The sequence below is a fragment of the Dryas octopetala genome, chromosome 9 (genome assembly GCF_963921425.1).
Source record: "Dryas octopetala chromosome 9, drDryOcto1.1, whole genome shotgun sequence".
In the NCBI taxonomy this organism is placed as follows: domain Eukaryota; kingdom Viridiplantae; phylum Streptophyta; class Magnoliopsida; order Rosales; family Rosaceae; genus Dryas; species Dryas octopetala.
The window spans coordinates 11,478,457-11,497,406 of NC_141374.1; the positions used below are offsets into that span (position 1 = coordinate 11,478,457).

The 18,950-nt window shown below is 35.4% G+C and overlaps 1 pseudogene; it reads left to right on the forward strand.

Moving 5' to 3' along the window:
* The first annotated feature begins 1,142 nt into the window (after positions 1 to 1,142).
* Positions 1,143 to 16,811, forward strand: LOC147274056 (short-chain dehydrogenase TIC 32, chloroplastic-like; annotated as a pseudogene).
* Positions 16,812 to 18,950: the final 2,139 nt, after the last annotated feature.

Genomic DNA, 18,950 nt, shown 5'->3' on the forward strand with positions numbered 1-18,950 from the left:
GTAATCCACCCCATAGTATAATGGGTATTATCCTTACCCGCCCCACCAAAGTAATGGGTTACCCAAACCCAACCCAAAAACCCACCATTTTTGTTTTTTTTTTGGTCCTGATTTTAGTTTTTTTTTTTTTTTTTAGTTTTTTTTTTTTTTCTATTTTAAAGATAAGCTCTTACATTACATAGTTTTTTTTTGCCACTCTTACAGTACATAGTTACATATTATTATGAACAATTACAATTATATAACGTATATATATATCTCTCTCTCTCTCCTCTCTCCTCCCTCTGCTCCCTACTTCTTATTTTTTTTGGCCAGACTCCGCTCCCTACTTCAATCATGTTGCAATATATCAAATATTGCAATAGTTTAATTGATCTATTAGTTTTCGAGCAAAAAAAAATTGATCAATTAATTTACGTTTTTTAGTTTAATTGATCCATATGTTTTTTCCGTTTTCCTTTTTTTTTTTTTTTTTTTCATTCATTAGTTTAATTGCAATTTAAATTTAAATTTCAGGTTCATTATACTTGAATTTAATGATAAAAAAAAAAAATTTAAATAGAGGGTTTGGGTAAACCACGAGTATTATCCATACCCGCCCATTTTTTATACGGGTATTAACATGTATACCCATACCCGTCCTATTACCCAATTACCTATACCCACACTACCCCAATAGAGTAGGTACCCGCGGGTACCCAAACCCACAGGTAAAATGGCCATCCTAGTTATAAGTTGTATAGGATGCATGGCTTTAAAAATTATGTTTGGTCCCTCTAAATGCTTTTACAACATTATATTAAGTCCAAGGTAAACTTGGTCCCCCTATATTTCAAAACGTATTATTGATTTTTTTTTTAATGGCTTTTTTCAACCTTGCTGATGATTTATTTTTAGTAAAAAAAACATGGGTCATGCTTCCAAAGAAATATATATTGCATTTATAACTTTTGGAGCAATGCATTTAAATTTTGAATTTGGCAAATGGCCTTGTCTAGTTGTCTTGGCATTGGCAGTCGCTCTCGTTGCTAATATTTTAAGAATGAAACTTACTATGTTATGTTGGTTAAGTTAGCATTTTCTGAGTTGGTTTGGTTTGCATTCTCTATGTTGTAACTTCATAATTACCATCTGTAAAATTAATGGGGTTATTTATCAAGAAAGGAGCATCTGGGTTCTCTGCCTCTTCCACAGCAGAGGAAGTTACCCAAGGGATTGATGGAACTGCTCTTACTGCCATTGTTACAGGTCATAACCTATTTTAACCTTCGGTAAACATACAATTGTTCATATGATATTAATGCTTTGCTACGTCTTTCATTTCTTTGTCTAAGATGAGCTAGCTTATGTATCAAAACAAAGAGAATAAGAACCCAGCATCACAAGGATTTAGACAAATAAATTGATAAAGGATTCATTGGAGCATTTTCCCATGTAACTGTAAGAATGAGAAAATGAAAATAGAAGTTCAGTGATTTGGAGTGATATATGCATAGTTAGCAGCAATGGGTTTTCTTATTGAGGTGATTTTTTTTTTTTTTTCTTGGATGATCATATGAAATTCTAGAATCTAAAGAAAATCAAGGTGGTTCCTTGTCTTTTATAAGTTCTTTTTGTGTTACACTCATATGTCTCTTGTGAGACCATGGATAAATTCTACATGGGACTTATGTCACACATTTGGAGTGGGTTCGGAAAAAAAAAGAAAAAAAAGAGAAAGGCATAAGGCCCCTAGACATTACATGAAGGTGGGATGCCTTGACTTAGATGATGGGACCTATGCTCTTATTAATCTAATGAGACCTATGCTCTTATAAATATAATAGGACCTATAGACAAGGTTCTATCAACTATAACAAAAGGGATGCCTTGGCTCAAAGAATAGGACCTATGCTTGTGAAAGTCTAAAAGGGTCCTATGGATAAGGCGCCCTCATCAACAACGTCGGGGGTATAAACGCCATAAATTGGAGGACCCATTGAGCACAGAACAAAGGGAACAATCTCCACATACATCTAGGAGGGCCGGATGCTTCCAAATGGGTGGATACACCCAGTCTATGGAACCATCTGAACCCATGGATCCCTTTAAGCTCGCGGATGGGTTCATGTTCTTATCCAAACTCGCGGATGCTTCCAATTGTAAGCTCACGGAGATATTACCATACAAGTCATGATTAAAGAGACCTAAGAAGTCTATGCTCTACTAGGAAACCAACTCTCAAACTAATTAAATGGCTTGAATTCTCTCCAAATAAGGATTTAAGTATAGGAGTTCAATCCAATATGGATTATACTTCCCGGTGATTACAAGTCAAACCAACTTACAATCCTAAGGCCATAGAAATTAAATCATCCCCTATAAACGCTCAAAAGATCATTCAAAAGTACGTAATTCTAGAGCTCTAAGCCCACTGCTTTGAGTTGATATTGATCTTGCTTACTAACTTGACCGTCGGAGAGCCTTTAGCCGACACCACACTGGTGTCACCATACCTCCGAAGGTTTTTCTTGTGTTTATAGGACCCATTATTTTCTTAGTTTAGCTATTTGGAGAATTCGTGTTACAACATCTCTTCTGGGATACACCCTTCAACTTTATTCCTCCTATTATGTAACACATATGACTACCAATATGGTCTTAAATTGCTTCCTCTGTTTTCTCAATGTATGGTGTTGTTAAACATTTCAGTGTATGAATTTTGCTTAATTTCAGGAGCCTCGAGTGGTATTGGAGTAGAGACATCGCGTGTTCTTGCATTGCGTGGTGTCCATGTAGTTATGGCAGTAAGGAACATGGAGGCTGGGACAAATGTCAAAGAAGCAAACCTTAAAGAAATCCCCAATGCCAAAATTGATGTCATGGAGTTAGACCTCAGTTCATTGGCATCTGTAAGAAAATTTGCAGCAGACTATAATGCCTTGGGCCTTCCATTGAACATCCACTGGATTGGAGTGTATTTATTCTTCCTTTGCAGAGGCATGGATCTAAAATATACGACACTGCCCTAGAAACTCCGCACTGTATAATACAATCTAGTCCAATACAGTTTAGTATACTTTAGTTCATTCCCGTACCGTCCAATATAACATACCAAAAGAGTCTAAAGTGGATTAAACTTGGACCATCCTGCAAGTTAACATGATAAGTTATAAGTGGGGACGAGGTTGAAACTTTTGAACGCAAAACCTTGGGAAACTAGAGTTACAATACCATGCTAGACAACCACTGAACTGCAAAAGCTTAAGTTGTTGCAGAATTGGTTAACAATGTGTATCAAGCTAATACGTTTGAGAGTGCTCTCACCCTCATAAATGCATGCATTGCAGTGGGAACTCATATAGACAGAGCTGACACTCGTTTATTTAATTTTATACTATGACAATAAGAAGTAACATATGCTCTTCTTTGTTGGAAGTAACAATGCAGGGGTAAGGGCATCTCCATTCAAACTTTCTCAAGACAGCATAGAACTCGATCCAGTTTTGCAACTAACCATTTAGGTTTGTTACTAACAATTGGCTTTTAGTTTATCATGTCAGCCAACATATTGGTTTTGTACAAGTTTGATTTTATCAATTTATTTGTTATTTGAACCATCCAATGTGCAGGTCACTTTCTTCTCACAAATCTCTTGCTGGTGACCATGAAAAGCACATCGCAAGAAAGCAATAAAGAGGGGAGCATTGTTAATGTGTCATCAAGATTCCAAAAATATGGGTACCGTGATGGAATTTGTTTTGATAAAATTAATGATGCATGAAGGTAACCCCGTGGCAGCATCATTTTGATGAATCGTTTTAAGACTGTGTCGATTGAATACTGCTATTTGTACTATCTCAACTGATCATGTTGTGTATTATCTCTTTAACAGAAGTGCTACACATAGGTGAAAGTGATACTCATAAGTGAGTCTCACCTCTATTAGAGAGAGCTGAAAATATTTTTATTCATGCTGATATAATTTAATAATACATGTCAACAATCTACCCCTTTTGCCTGATAAATTACATATACAATAGATATTATGATTATGGACAATTAAAGCTTGCTAACATATTACATGCTAATGAGCTTACAAGTCGTCTGAAGGTATTGAACCTTTATATTGCATATGTGCACATAAGTTGTTGGTACACTTTCGGAATTGATGTGAAGTTCTTGCTGTTATTTTTTCAAACATCAACTAAACAGGAAGAAGGGGTAGAGATAACTGCTAATTCTCTTCATCCTGGAGCAATTTCCACCAGTATTACACGCAATGATAGCGTTTTACCTTGTAAGCTTCATCTTCTGTAGTACTTTACCGGTGTCATATATTAGTTCTATAGGTGCAGTAAAAACTATGATCAACAGTTTCTACATGGATACATGATTTTTCATACTAGCTTAAAATCATAAATCATTGTTCTTAACACTGCAGTATTTGTCTGGTTTGTCACTGACCAACTCACTCTTTCACTGTCTTGAAACAGGTCTTCTAAGTGTGCTGACTGCTGAGTGTATTTATTAGTAAAACTATTCAGCAGGTACCTTTCTTGACGTTCCACAACATATGTAGCATATGATTTTTTTCAGACTAATGTTACATAGACCATATTTGTAGACTGCGTGGCTAAAGAGGTGGGATCCACAAATACTAATGGACCCCACTTTATTGGAGAGAGCGATCTAAAATATGATCCAAATCGTTTTATTTTAATTTTTGGAAATAGAATCATGTGTGTGTGATTGAATATGGTTGTGCAGGGAGCAGCAACCACATGCTTTGGAGGGTATTCCATCCAAAAGTTAAGGGGGTAGGCGGCGAATACTTTGAGGACTGTAACATTGCCAAACCCAGCTCTCAGGCAAACGATGAAGATTTGGCTGAGAAACTCTGGGATTTTGAGCTTGAGTTTGACCAATCTCAAGGAGTAGGGGTTTCAATCTCTTATATTAATTCAATGTGCATGTGTGATATGTGATGCTTAATACTAATAGAAATATGATATACCAAATAAAGAAGACATAAATTTTCCTTTAAATTTGATTTTGATCAAGTTGTAATAGTCTATTAACTCTGTTTCTTAGTCAAAAATAAAAAATGAAGAGGTAAAAGTTTAGGATTTCATGCTTAGGGTTGGGCGTAAGTTCAGACCAAAAAGTTGTTGGGCTTAGACTTCATTAGCCCCAGAAGCACGAGAAATTTGGAAAATTAATTCATTTTGGTTGCCATTAAAGATTTTTAACCATTTTCTAAATTTTTTAGAATTTTAACCATCGAATAGTTCTCGAACCCTTCGAGAAATGCTCGAACCCTTCGAGAGTAGTCCTCGAACCCTATTGAGTAGTGCTTGAGGGGTGTTCGGGCACTTTTCGAGTACTACTTGATGATCAAATTTCTAAAAATTTAAAAAAGAGGTTAAAAGTCTTTAATTGCCTTCAATTTGAGTTAGTTTTCCAAATATCTTTGGAAGCACATGGTCAGGTTGTGGGTTAGCTCATCCCAACCAACTCACTGTCCCGGAATTAAAGCTCCACACGTCAATGAGGGCCCCGACCCCAATCCAAAGAAAGTTAATTATTCTCTCATTTTTTTAGAAGAACAAAAAATTACAAGATAATATGGATTACAGACGGTCCACTTTGATGAATAAGATTTTTTTTTTTTTTTGAGAAAACTTTGATGAATAAGTTTTTTATTGGTCAAAAGATAAATAAGTTTGGTTGACCATTTTATGCAGAGGGGACCCAAACTCATTGAAACAAAGGTCCGTTGATTTTAACCAAGGAGTAAAATTTCGGTTTCGGAGAAATTTTCGATGAAAATTTCGACGGAAATTTTCGTGGAAATTTCGATTAAAATTTCGATTTCGACAAAATTAGATAAAAAAGACAGAAATTACTATCAAAATACGGAAATTTTGAATGAAACTTGACCATATGCTTATTTAACATATTATCTACTACATTGATAAAAAACATTGAAGAAACTAAATTATATAGTAGATTTTATGTGATATAAGGTGAATATAATGCGCGCTGGTGGTAAATACTGTTAAAAAAATGGGTCACTAATTAATAATTATATAAATAGCACCTCAAATTTATTTATATTACAATTTTAAATCATGAATTAAATAAATATTCAATAACTTGTACGGCAATTAAAAATATATATTAATATATAATAATAAAAATATGAATAGTTTAAAATATATTTTAAATAACATGAAAATTCAAATTCATCATTCAAATTTAAATTCAAATTCTAAAGACTTAAAAAGATTATCCAAATTTTACACATATATTGCATAACTCATCTAAAAGACTAAAACATATTACAAGCAAAACATATATATTATTATCTAATATTACACATGGTACTGGATTACTGGCTGGGTAACCTATATATTAACTAATATTACACATTGTATTGGCTGTTGGGTAAAATATATATTATTAACTAATTGTTTATTAACTTTCTCCACACAAGCTGTTAATAATATAATATTATATTATATTACGAATTTACAATCAATCTGAACCAATATACCACTTTCCAAGTTTTCAGATTAATCTCAAGTTAAAACTCTGTCAACAATAGCCAAGGATTACTAATAGTCTAATATTGAGTGATGCTACAAACTTCTCAAAATTGCCAAAAAGGGGGAGGCTTTAGATCATTACCAAAATATTCAAAAAAGAGATTCATAAAGAGAAGAATGAATGCCATATAAAAAAGCTGAAGATTAACACATACCCTGAAAAACTAAAATCCTCTAAATTGGTTCACTATTCGCATACTAATGCATACCTTCACTATTGCTCGGACACACAAAACCCACAAGCCCACCCTCAAAAGAAAAGCTTAGAAAAAGGATACTGAGAAGAAAAAATTTGCTTCAGATATACACAAAAATGCCACACTGTTTTACATTCTTTACTAATGCAAGGGCATACAAAATCCACAAGACCCAGAACCTGACCCTCAAAACAAAATCTTAGAACATGGTAAAAAAAACTTTAAAAAATAAACAAAAACAAAAACAAAGAAAACATAAAGTTATAAGACATACCCAAATGAGAGAACATGAAGGACAAAACACGCATACCATGAACAATAAGGTCCATGCGCTTCTCCATTCGCCATGAAAGCTCATAAACAAGAAGGAACCACCAACCAAGCCAACCCCAAATACGCAGAGTTTCGATTTTTTTTATGGGTTTGAGCTACAAAATCTTATTGTTATTAAACCAAAATATATTGTTATTATCTATAGAATACAGACTAAAACTGGGGTTGCAGACACCCAAAGAGAAAACAGTAAAGGAAATGATATGTACAGAAATCTCAAGAAATGGATGATTACAAAATACGAACTGATCTGGAACAGAACTCGTCGGCGGTGCAGCGCATCCGATTTGGGTTTCTTGACTCTCTCCAATTTGGGTTTTTAAGATGAAGAACTGGAGAAGATGAAGTGGTTGAAGAACAGAAGGATACCGTGTCAAGAGCAAAGGATTCTCAACCATATCACTATATCACAGCAAAATTTCGACGAAATTTCGCCCAAATTTCGTCGAAATTTCACAGAAACACACTTGGAGGGGGGTCAAAATTTCGCCGAAATATTATCGAAAATTAATGGATATGTGATAAAATTTCGGGACCCCAAAAAAACGAAAATTTCGGCGAAATTTCACTCTTTGATTTTAGGGAAAATGTTAGCAAAAGGATTATAAGTATACCCCTATTTTCAGTTGAGGATTCCGATTTCACTTTGATTCAATTAAGGACTATAATTTTTCAAATGACTCAATCAAGTACATTCCGTCATGTCTGTCACATTCACCGTTAAAAACTGGTCACGTGACCCGCACGTGACCAGTTTGCAGGGGCATTTTCGTCTTTTCGTGCACAATTAATTCAGACGTTGCCCATCCCAACCGCAATCTCGATTTCCCGCCATCCACATAGACTTTCCCACCAATATTAAACCTCAATCCCCATCTGAAACCCTAGGTCTATATATAAGCTATTTAACCCAAAAAAACAAACAAAGCATCTGAGTGGATTATTGAGAGCATACCTGGTAATTAGTATAATGTATTGCCAGTGTGGAAGACCCATCCAGATAAGGACATCTTGGACCGATTTGAATCCGGGAAGAAGGTTTGAGTGTTGTTCCATGGTATGATTATGATGCCTCAACTTGCGTTCTCTTATTTTTTATTGTCAAATATTCAATCTTTAGGGATTTCTAGCCTTTGTTTTGTTGGGGCATTTTTTCACTGTCCTCTGTTTGTAAAATTGCAGAGAGGCAGAGGTGGTTGCAATCTGTGGAGGTGGGTCGATCCACCTATGTGTGAAAGGTCGAGGCAGGTGATACCTGGGCTTTTAAGGAAGCAAGGGCTGATGGAAGAAGAAGTTGGTCGAGTGAAATCAAGGTTAAAGAAGATGTGGCTTTGCATCATTCTTTCATGGGTTTTCTTTGTTCTTGTACTGATGCTCGGGAGGGAACAAGAAGAAAATGGGTTGGGTGTTGGTCCATAGGGCCCATAGGGTAGTCTTTAGTTATCATTTTAGTAGTGTCTTTAATGTATGATGACATTGTGCAAATTCCTGTGATGTATTTTGCCTAATCGGGGTTGTTCTACCAGCCACATATTGGGTTTGTTATGTGTAAATGAATGTAATATCGGCATCTGTTGTGTAATGGAATTAAGTTGAATATTTTCCAGATTTGGGATTGAATTCAGTTGAAATTAAATCAAGTGTTCATGTTCTTTTTGACAAATAAGCTTATTTTACAATAATTTCATGCCAAAATATAAGTTGAATCATTGTTGTCAAAATGGACGAATAACAAAGTAATCACTGTTGCAAAAGACATTAACATTAACATGTCTTACATCTTGCACATGAGAAAATTTGGACATCTTGCAAAAGACATCAAATAATATTTCCTACTTAGGTTCCCTAATAACAGTTCACCTTCTAATCCACCTGCTTAATAACAAAAACAATTCACCTTCCTAATACAAATATGTCCCACCATTCCACTATCAAAATACACAAAAACAGTGACCACCATTCCACCATTCCACCATTCTTAATACAAAAACCTGCTAATGTTAGTGATTTACCACAAAAACAGTGACCACCAATCCCTAATACAAAATCAAAAGCAAAACAAGTCAATTGCAAAAACTAAACTAAACCCATAGCCTATGGCTGTTTCTTCTTGGCAGCTGACTTCTTTTTCATGTTGAACTGTTCAGTGGCTAGACTGGTTTGGGATCTTGTCTTCCTCTTGGCAGGGGACTTAAACCTCCTTGTTGGCTGAGACATGGAAACTTGGTGAGATGATGTAGCAGGCTGGGACATGGAAACTTGGCTGGTATCATGGCTTTTAGAGGCAGTAGGTTGACTCAAAGATACTGGCCTGCTGCTTCCTTTCATCCTCCTTGGTGGGGTGGCTGGTCTCTGTTTCATCCTCTGCTTCTTAGGTTTAGGCTGCACAGCTTGCTCAGGGTTCTGGGCCTTAGTCACCTGGAGTTTGACCAAGTTAAAATTTTTGTACACACACCAAATCTATTTACAAGAGCAGAATCCATGTGCAAGACCAGAAATTATAAACTCACCTGCGTTGGAATCTTTTGCCTGCCACATGTCCTTGAGTTATGGCCTTCCTTGCCACACTTCTTGCATTTGATGGTAACATCATACTTTCTCAATTTATGTGGATTTGATGGTGCTTTAGGCTCACTTGCATCTCGAGCCCTTACTCTCCTTGGCCTACCTGGCTGTGTTTTAAATGCAGGAGGCTTCAATGGAGGCTTTCCACTTCTCAACACATGTCTGGGCCAGGTAAAGGATTAATCATAGGAGCATAAGTCGCCATGTAGGACTCTATCAGATATTTCTCATCCACATATTCCTCAACTTGTTTTCCATGCCTGAAAATACAAGCCATGGCATGATTGCAAGGTATACCACTCACCTCCCACTTTCTGCAAGAACATGATCGAGTATCAAGATCCACAGCATACCACATGTCATTCCCAGTATCCACTTGATATTTTTTTGCACCAGAATGGCTCACAATGCAAACATTGCACTCTTTCTTCCTCTCAGAGATTATCTCTCTTATCCTTGGACATACAGGATGATTCCACTTTTGACAAGCCTCCCTCCTTCTAGCCATCAACAACATCACATACAATCTTATCTTCTCCAGCATGTGTAGAATAGGCAAGTCCCTAGCAGTAAGTATAGCAGCATTAAAAGACTCACACAGGTTGTTGAGGATAAGATCACACTTGGCATGAGTCCTGAAGTACGCTTGACACCAATTCTGTGGTGGTTTGTCATGAAACCAACCATGTGCTTCAGAATCTGCATCTCTCATTTTGTCCATTTCAGCCAAGAATCTTGGCTTTATTGTTGACTTGGCTGCAGAAAACACCAAGTTGTATATAAACAACCCTGGATGTTTTTTCCTAAAGTTGGCAGCCATGTGCTTCACACAATTCCTGTGCTCTGCATTTGGGAGTAGATCTTTGATGGCATCCATAAGACCCTTTTGTTTATCTGAGATAAGCACCTGCCCCCATGAGTTTTCTATCCCCAAATCATCAATCAACAGGGTTAGAAACCATGTCCAGGAGGATCTGTTTTCAATCTCAACAACTGCATAGGCTATTGGAAACATGCCATTGTTGGCATCAACACCAATAGCACTAAGCAGTTGTCCCTTGTAGTGCCCATTTATAAAACACCCATCTAGACCTATTACAGGTCTACAACCATCCAAATATCCCCTCTTGCTAGCGCCAAAGCAAATATAGCATCTTCTAAACCTTGGAGAGTCACCTTCCCAGTCTGCTTTGACCTTACATGTTGTGTTCTCATTTGTCTGCTGAAGGGTTTCCAAGTAATCCCATAACTTGGCATATTGGTCATCAATATGACCATTAATCTCCTTCATTGCTATTTGCCTTGCTCTATAGAATTGAGATGTACTCACTGTCACATTAAATTCCTGCTGGACTCTTTGCTTAAATGCCTTCATGTCCCAATTGGGATTCATTCTAAACTCAGCCCCATATCTATTTGCCATCCAAACTGCATTTGCATGCCCATTGTATAATGGTGGTGCGCACTTATGATCATCAATGTAGGTTCTCACAACAAAAGTATGCATCTTCCTATCATATGAGCCATAAAGATGCCAAGGACATCCCTTAGCACATTTGGCTCTAACCATCAACTTGTGATTCTTGGCAAATATGATATCCTTTTGATTGATAATGGAATACTCCTTAATGGCTGCTCTGAAAAGCTCAACAGATTCATAGACCTGCCCCAACTTGAATTTTGGATCACGCATGTCAGTTTCCTTTCTAAAATATGTAAATTTTGGCATTAGTTTCCTGCGTCTCCTTTCCTTGGCAGGGAGGTGATCAATGTCTACAGCATCATCCTCATCACAATTCCATATGTCATCCTCATTTCCCATGTCATCAGATTGAACTTCTCCAAAACTGCCACAATCATCATCACTATGAATATCCATGTCAACATAGTCAAAAATGTTCACGTCCTCAACCTCCTGGTCATATTCACTATCCACATACCGATAGTCTTCATCATCTTCATCATCTTCATCATCTTCATCATATTCATCATCTTCATCACCATTTAAACCCTTAGATAACTCATCATCCTCACAATTTGATTTTGCCTTTTCATCATCACTTTCTTCTACCATTGGGGCCTTGCCTTTGTCATTTGATCTGGTAACAATTGGAACATCATACAATGACTCACCTTCGTTAGAACATGCTGGCCTCTTTCCACTATAATCTGCTTCAACTTCTTTAGAACATGCTGGCCCCTTTCCACTATCATCTGCTTCAACTTGTGCTTCACCACCATCAACTTGTGCTTCACCACCATCAACTTCTGCTTCACCACCTTCTGCTGCCCCTCCAACAGCTTCTGCTTCCCATCCAGCAGCCTGTTTTTCTAGATCAATAATATCAGGCTCTGGTTCATTATTTTGAATTAGATTCTGGTGGGTGGATGTCACGTAATATACTGAGGTAACCCTATTCACTTGATGTTCGCAACACCTCAGCACACATTGATCATGTAAGACAGGTTCCCATCCAAAGTTTGGAGGATAGCCAGCCAGCCTGTAATAATACAATGGTGGCACCAAATACCCCAAATACCTTGAAATCCCATCAAATTCAAATAAGGACATGTAGTCCAAATTGCAATAGTCTGCCCAAACAACCTTCCCACCTTCATAAATGCTCTCACTTGTTTCAGGATTTAAAGTCACCAAGGTACCCCCATGATGTATTTCCAAGGTAAAGTGATCAGGATTACCTGCATAGCAAATACATATTAAGCATATAACCAAACTAGGTTACTATTTTAGCACATATTAAGTAATGAATAAAATAGTTAATTAATTATGCATAAACCCTTTACTGTTTTACAACACCAAATGATTAATTAAGTAATGGAATACACCATTGACTATCTAAGAATTTGTCTAACCATTTCACTAATTAAGCAATTATTGAATTAATTTTACTAATTAAGCAATTAGTAAATTAATTTTACTAATTAAGCATGTCAATAAATCCTATTGTTTAAGGTACTATTTTTGCAGACAAGTACCGAAATTGAAGTCAACAATTAATCCAACCCACCTCAGTCCCCACTGCCACCCACCTCTAATTTATTCCACATACTGGTCCCAACAACTCATAAAGGCCAAAAGCCACAACAAAACTCCAAAATGTCAACGCAGTAGAGGCAAAAAAGAAATCGAATCTATGATATAAGGAGACAACAGAGAAACAACATCCATAAAAAAAAGGTATTTTTCAAATCGTACTTCATGGAAGAAACCAAAAGAATGAGTAAACAATTCATCGAAGTACCACGGGACCACTTACTGTAGTTCGGGGTATCCCCACTTTCTCTGAGAAATTCGCCTATATCCATCGCCAAAATAAACCAATCAGAGTTGCAATGATTCCCAAATATTCTTGGATCAGATTCGCACTGGTAAAGGCGTAAAGCTTCCAGAAAACTAAAACCCTAAAGCTTCTGTTGAAGGCGATGGGTCTGAAGGAATAAGATACGGTCTGAAGGAAGGTTTTCAGATTTGCTTTTTCTTTTTTGGATTTTCGTACAAAATGGCGGTTGGGATGGGCAACGTCTGAATTAATTGTGCACGAAAAGACGAAAATGCCCCTGCAAACTGGTCACGTGCGGGTCACGTGACCAGTTTTTAACGGTGAATGTGACAGACATGACGGAATGTACTTGATTGAGTCATTTGAAAAATTATAGTCCTTAATTGAATCAAAGTGAAATCGGGATCCTGAACTGAAAATAGGGGTATACTTATAGTCCTTTTGCTAACATTTTTCCTTGATTTTAACTACTAAATTTTAATAATTTTTTAGTTTAGGTACCAAAATTAAATAGCATTTTAAATTAGGTACTAGTTGAAAAGTCAAACAAAATAATAAAATAAAAAATATTAGAATTTACAAATATTACATCACATGCCACTACAATAAAAAAATATATATATTACATCACAAATATTACATTAATTTATACTATATTGTATTAAAAGAAAAATCAATCAAGTCACAACTTAACTGTGACTATCTTGGTAAATTAAAAGAGACAACTCACACCACTATACTATGTATTATTTTGAGTAAAAGTATTATTTTGATATCTATTTATACTATATTGTTGTATAATTTCTCTAAAAAAAATTCAATTAAGTCACAACTTAACTGTGATTGTCTCACAACTTAGATGTGACTGTCGTTCAGTCACAACTAAATTTGAAGTTACGAGTGTCGTACAGTCACAACTAAATGTGAAGTTGAAACTACATTAGCAAATTTTCAAGATAATATAAAAGCCTCAAGGGCAATTTTGTCAAAACCTTATAAATTTTAACTAACACCCATCATATGTGGGCCAAAGGACAAAAATGTCAAATGAAAAAGGCTCAAATCAAAGGGGCTAACATATTTGTGACATAATCTAAAAAACTATATTTAAATTTAGTAATTCAATTGAAATATTATATAGTCTTCATGCTATACCAAAAAATTATTGAGATTTGGTATTTAATGCTAATTTTCTATTGAAACAAATACCACTCCATACAATTTCATGATTGCAAAAAATTAATAAGAATATCTCATCAAGATTACTAATTACTACTCGATTAGCATATCTCATCAAGCTATATCTTGCTAGCTCACAACCACATTTCAACAAAGGAAAACTTTTTGGTAGTAAAAAATAAAAAAAACAAAGGAAAACTTTTACTTTAATTTGCTGAAGCAAAGAAAAAGCTTAAATGCTAGCTGCCAAAGAAAGAAAAGAAGAAGTTTTTATAATTAAAGTTAGTGCGGGGCACTAGCACATTTTGCTTCATTAGTTCATCGCTATTTTTTACCCAGTTATCAAAATTAAGCAACCATACTGCAAGCATTGCATAACTCTCTCTTCTTAATTTCTATTTACCAAAAGAAACATGCACATACCTCTGTTTCCTCTAGAATCACCAGGCCATATATGGAGTCCTTTCCTTTTAACATTGCATAGAAATTGTTGGAAAGGCTTGCTTCCCATGCTTACCAGGAAAGAGGTGTCAAAGTTGAGATACACAAGCTCAACTAGTGTATAATGATAAGAAGATAATGGAAAACTTTGAGTTGAAGATGTGGGTATGCGTCTCAGACAACTTTAATATTAAAAGATTGGACTTTGAGTTGAAGATGTGGGTATGCGTCTCAGACAACTTTAATATTAAAAGATTGGTTTCTCAAATGGTTGCTTTGGCAACTGACGAAAAATACGGTGATCATAAAAGTATTGAAGAGATGCAAATTAAGCTGCAAAAGACTTTGAGGGATACATTTTTTTTGGGTTAAATACAAAAATGGTCTATGAACTTTACACTGATTCTCAATTTGGTTCACTAACTATAAAAAGTGTTAATTTGATCTACAAATTTTCCAAGTTGTACCAAAGCAGTACAAACGTTAATTTCTATCTGAAAATTAACGGAATTGGTCACATGAAAATGTGATGAACAGACTGAAATTATGCCCCTGAAAATGTGGTCACTTGCTATGCACATAATCAGCTTTCATTAAATTTTTCGATGAAAGTTAACGTTTGTACTACTTTAGTACAACTTGAAAAGTTCGTGGACCAAATTGATACTTTTTATGTGAGTAGACCAAATTGAGATTTATTGTAAAGTTTATGGACCATTTTTGTATTTAACCCTTTTTTTTTTTACTGGTGTTGGATGATGTTTAGGATAAGGAACCAACGAGAGTACTGACACTTGAAAAATGGAACTCTTTGTTGTAAAAGTATATGAAAGGAGGGTTTGAGGCAGAAATTTTTTTTTTGTTGTACATATTGGTTTTGTACAAGTTTGATTTTATCAATTTATTTGTTATTTGAACCATGCATCCAATGTGCAGGTCACTTTCTTCTCACAAATCTCTTGTTGGAGACCATGAAAAGCACATCGCAAGAAAGCAATAAAGAGGGGAGCATTGTTAATGTATCATCAAGATTCCATAAATATGGGTACCGTGATGGAATTTGTTTTGATAAAATTAATGATGAATCAAGGTAACCCCGTGGCAGCATCATTTTGATGAATCGTCTTTAGACTGTGTCGATTGAGTACTACTATTTGTATTATCTCAACTGACCATGTTGTGTATTATCTCTTTAACAGAAGTGATACACATAGGTGAAGGTGATACTCATAAGTGAGTCTCACCTCTATTAGAGAGATGCTGAAAATATTTTTATTCATGCTGATATAATTTAATAATGCATGTCAACAATCTACCCCTTTTGCCTGATAAATTACATATACAATAGATATTATGATTATGGACAATTAAAGCTTGCTAACATATTACATGCTAATGAGCTTACAAGTCGTCTGAAGGTATTGAACCTTTATATTGCATATGTGCACATAAGTTGTTGGTACACTTTCGGAATTGATGTGAAGTTCTTGCTGTTATTTTTTCAAACATCAACTAAACAGGAAGAAGGGGTAGAGATAACTGCTAATTCTCTTCATCCTGGAGCAATTTCCACCAGTATTACACGCAATGATAGCGTTTTACCTTGTAAGCTTCATCTTCTGTAGTACTTTACCGGTGTCATATATTAGTTCTATAGGTGCAGTAAAAACTATGATCAACAGTTTCTACATGGATACATGATTTTTCATACTAGCTTAAAATCATAAATCATTGTTCTTAACACTGCAGTATTTGTCTGGTTTGTCACTGACCAACTCACTCTTTCACTGTCTTGAAACAGGTCTTCTAAGTGTGCTGACTGCTGAGTGTATTTATTAGTAAAACTATTCAGCAGGTACCTTTCTTGACGTTCCACAACATATGTAGCATATGATTTTTTTCAGACTAATGTTACATAGACCATATTTGTAGACTGCGTGGCTAAAGAGGTGGGATCCACAAATACTAATGGACCCCACTTTTATTAGAGAGAGCGATCTAAAATATGATCCAAATCGTTTTATTTTAATTTTTGGAAATAGAATCATGTGTGTGTGATTGAATATGGTTGTGCAGGGAATCAGGCAAAAGATGCAGATTTGGCTAAGAAACTCTGGGATTTTAGCTTGAGTTTGACCAATCTCAAGGAGCTAGTAGGGGTTTCAATCTTTTATGTTAATTCAATGTGCATGTGTGATATGTGATGCTTAATACTAATAAAAATATGATATACCAAATAAAGAAGACATAAATTTTCCTTTAAATTTGATTTTGATCAAAGTTGTAATAGTCTATTAACTCTGTTTCTTAGTCAAAAATAAAAAATGAAGAGGTAAACAGTTTAGGATTTCATGCTTAGGGTTGGGCGTAAGTTCAGACCAAAAAGTGGTTGGGCTTAGGACTCCATTAGCCCCAGAAGCACCAGAAGCACGAGAAATTGGAAAATTAACTCATTTTGGTTGCCATTAAAGATTTTTAATCATTTTCTAAATTTTTTAGAATTCTAACCATCAAATAGTTCTCGAACCCTTCGAGAAATGCTCGAAGCCCCCTCAAGTAGTACTCGAACTCTATTGAGTAATGCTTGAGGGGTGTTTGAGCACCTCTCGAGGGTCAAATTTCTAAAAATTTAAAAAATAGGTTAAAAGTTTTTAATTGCCTTCAATTTGAGTTAGTTTTCTAAATTTCTCCCAAAACGCATGGTCAGTTTGTGGATTAGCTCAGCCCAACCGACTCACTACCCCGGAATTAAAGCTCCACTCGTCAATGAGGGCCCCCACCCCAATCCAAAGAAAGTTAATTATTCTCTCATTGTTTAGAAGAAAAAAAATATTACAAGATAATATGGATTATAGACAGTCTACTTTGATGAATAAGTTTTTTTTTTGGCCATTTTATGGAGAGGGGACCCAAACTCATTGGAACAAATACCACTCCATACAATTTCATGATTGCAAAAAATAAGAATGTCTCATCAAGATTACTAATTAGTACTCAGTTAGCATATCTCATCAAGCTAGATAGCTAGCTCACAACCGCATTTCAACAAAGGAAAACTTTTACTTTTGCTAAAACTGCAAAGAAAAAGCTTATAATCCTGCCAAAGAAAGAAAAGAAGAAGTTTTTATAATTAAAGTTAGTGCGGGGCACTAGCACATTTTGCTTCATTAGTTCATCGCTATTTTTTACCCATTTGACAAAATTAACAACCATATTGCAAGCATTGCATAGCTCTTTTCTTAATTTCTATTTACCAAAAGAAACACATACCTCTGTTTCCTCTAGAATCACCAGGCCATGGAGTCCTAGCCTTTCCTTTTAACATTGCATAGAAATTGTTGGAAAAGCTTGCTTCCCATGCTTACCAGGAGAGGGGTGTCAAAGTTGAGATACACAAGCTCAACTTGTGTATAATGATAAAGAAGATAATGGAAAACTTTGAGTTGACGATGTGGGTACGCGTCTCAGACAACTTTAATATTAAAAGATTGGTTTCTCAAATGGTTGCTTTGGCAATTGACGACAAATGCGGTGATCATGAAAGTATTGAAGAGATGCAAATTAAGCTGCAAAAGACTTTGAGGGATAAATTTTTTTTGGGATAAATACAAAAATGGTCTATGGACTTTACAATGATTCTCAATTTAGTTCACTAATTATAAAAAGTGTTAATTTGATCTACAAATTTTTCAAGTTGTACCAAAGCAGTACAAACGTTAACTTCCATCCGAAAATTAACGGAATTGGTCACATGAAAATGTGATGAACAGACTAAAATGCTCCTGAAAATGTGGTCACTTACTATGCACATGATCAGCTTTCATTAAATATTTTGATGAAAGTTAACGTTTGTACTACTTTGGTACAACTTGAAAAGTTCATGTACCAAATTGAGATTCATTATAAAGCTCATAGACTATTTTTGTATTTAACCCATTTTTTTCTACTGGTGTTGGATGATGTTTAGGATAAGGAGCCAACGGGAGTACTAACACTTGAAACATGGAACTTTTTGTTGTAAAAATATATGAAAGTAAGGTTTGAGGCTGAGAAAAATATGATCTATGTTCTTTCATTCATCATATAACTATCTTTATATAAAAGTAGGGGTTACTAGGATTTAGTACAATTACAAGTATATCCCTACAACTAAATACATGAATAGCTACACTAATAAAGTATTTACAACACTCTTTAAATTCTTTGTTGAAGGTTGGAGCCAATCAGAGTAACAACACTCAATGAATCAAGCCTTGTTGAGGAAGGAAAACTTTTACTTTTGCTCACAACCAAATTTCAACAAGGTACGTACGTTATAAAGCCCCTTCCTTGGTATTCTCAAT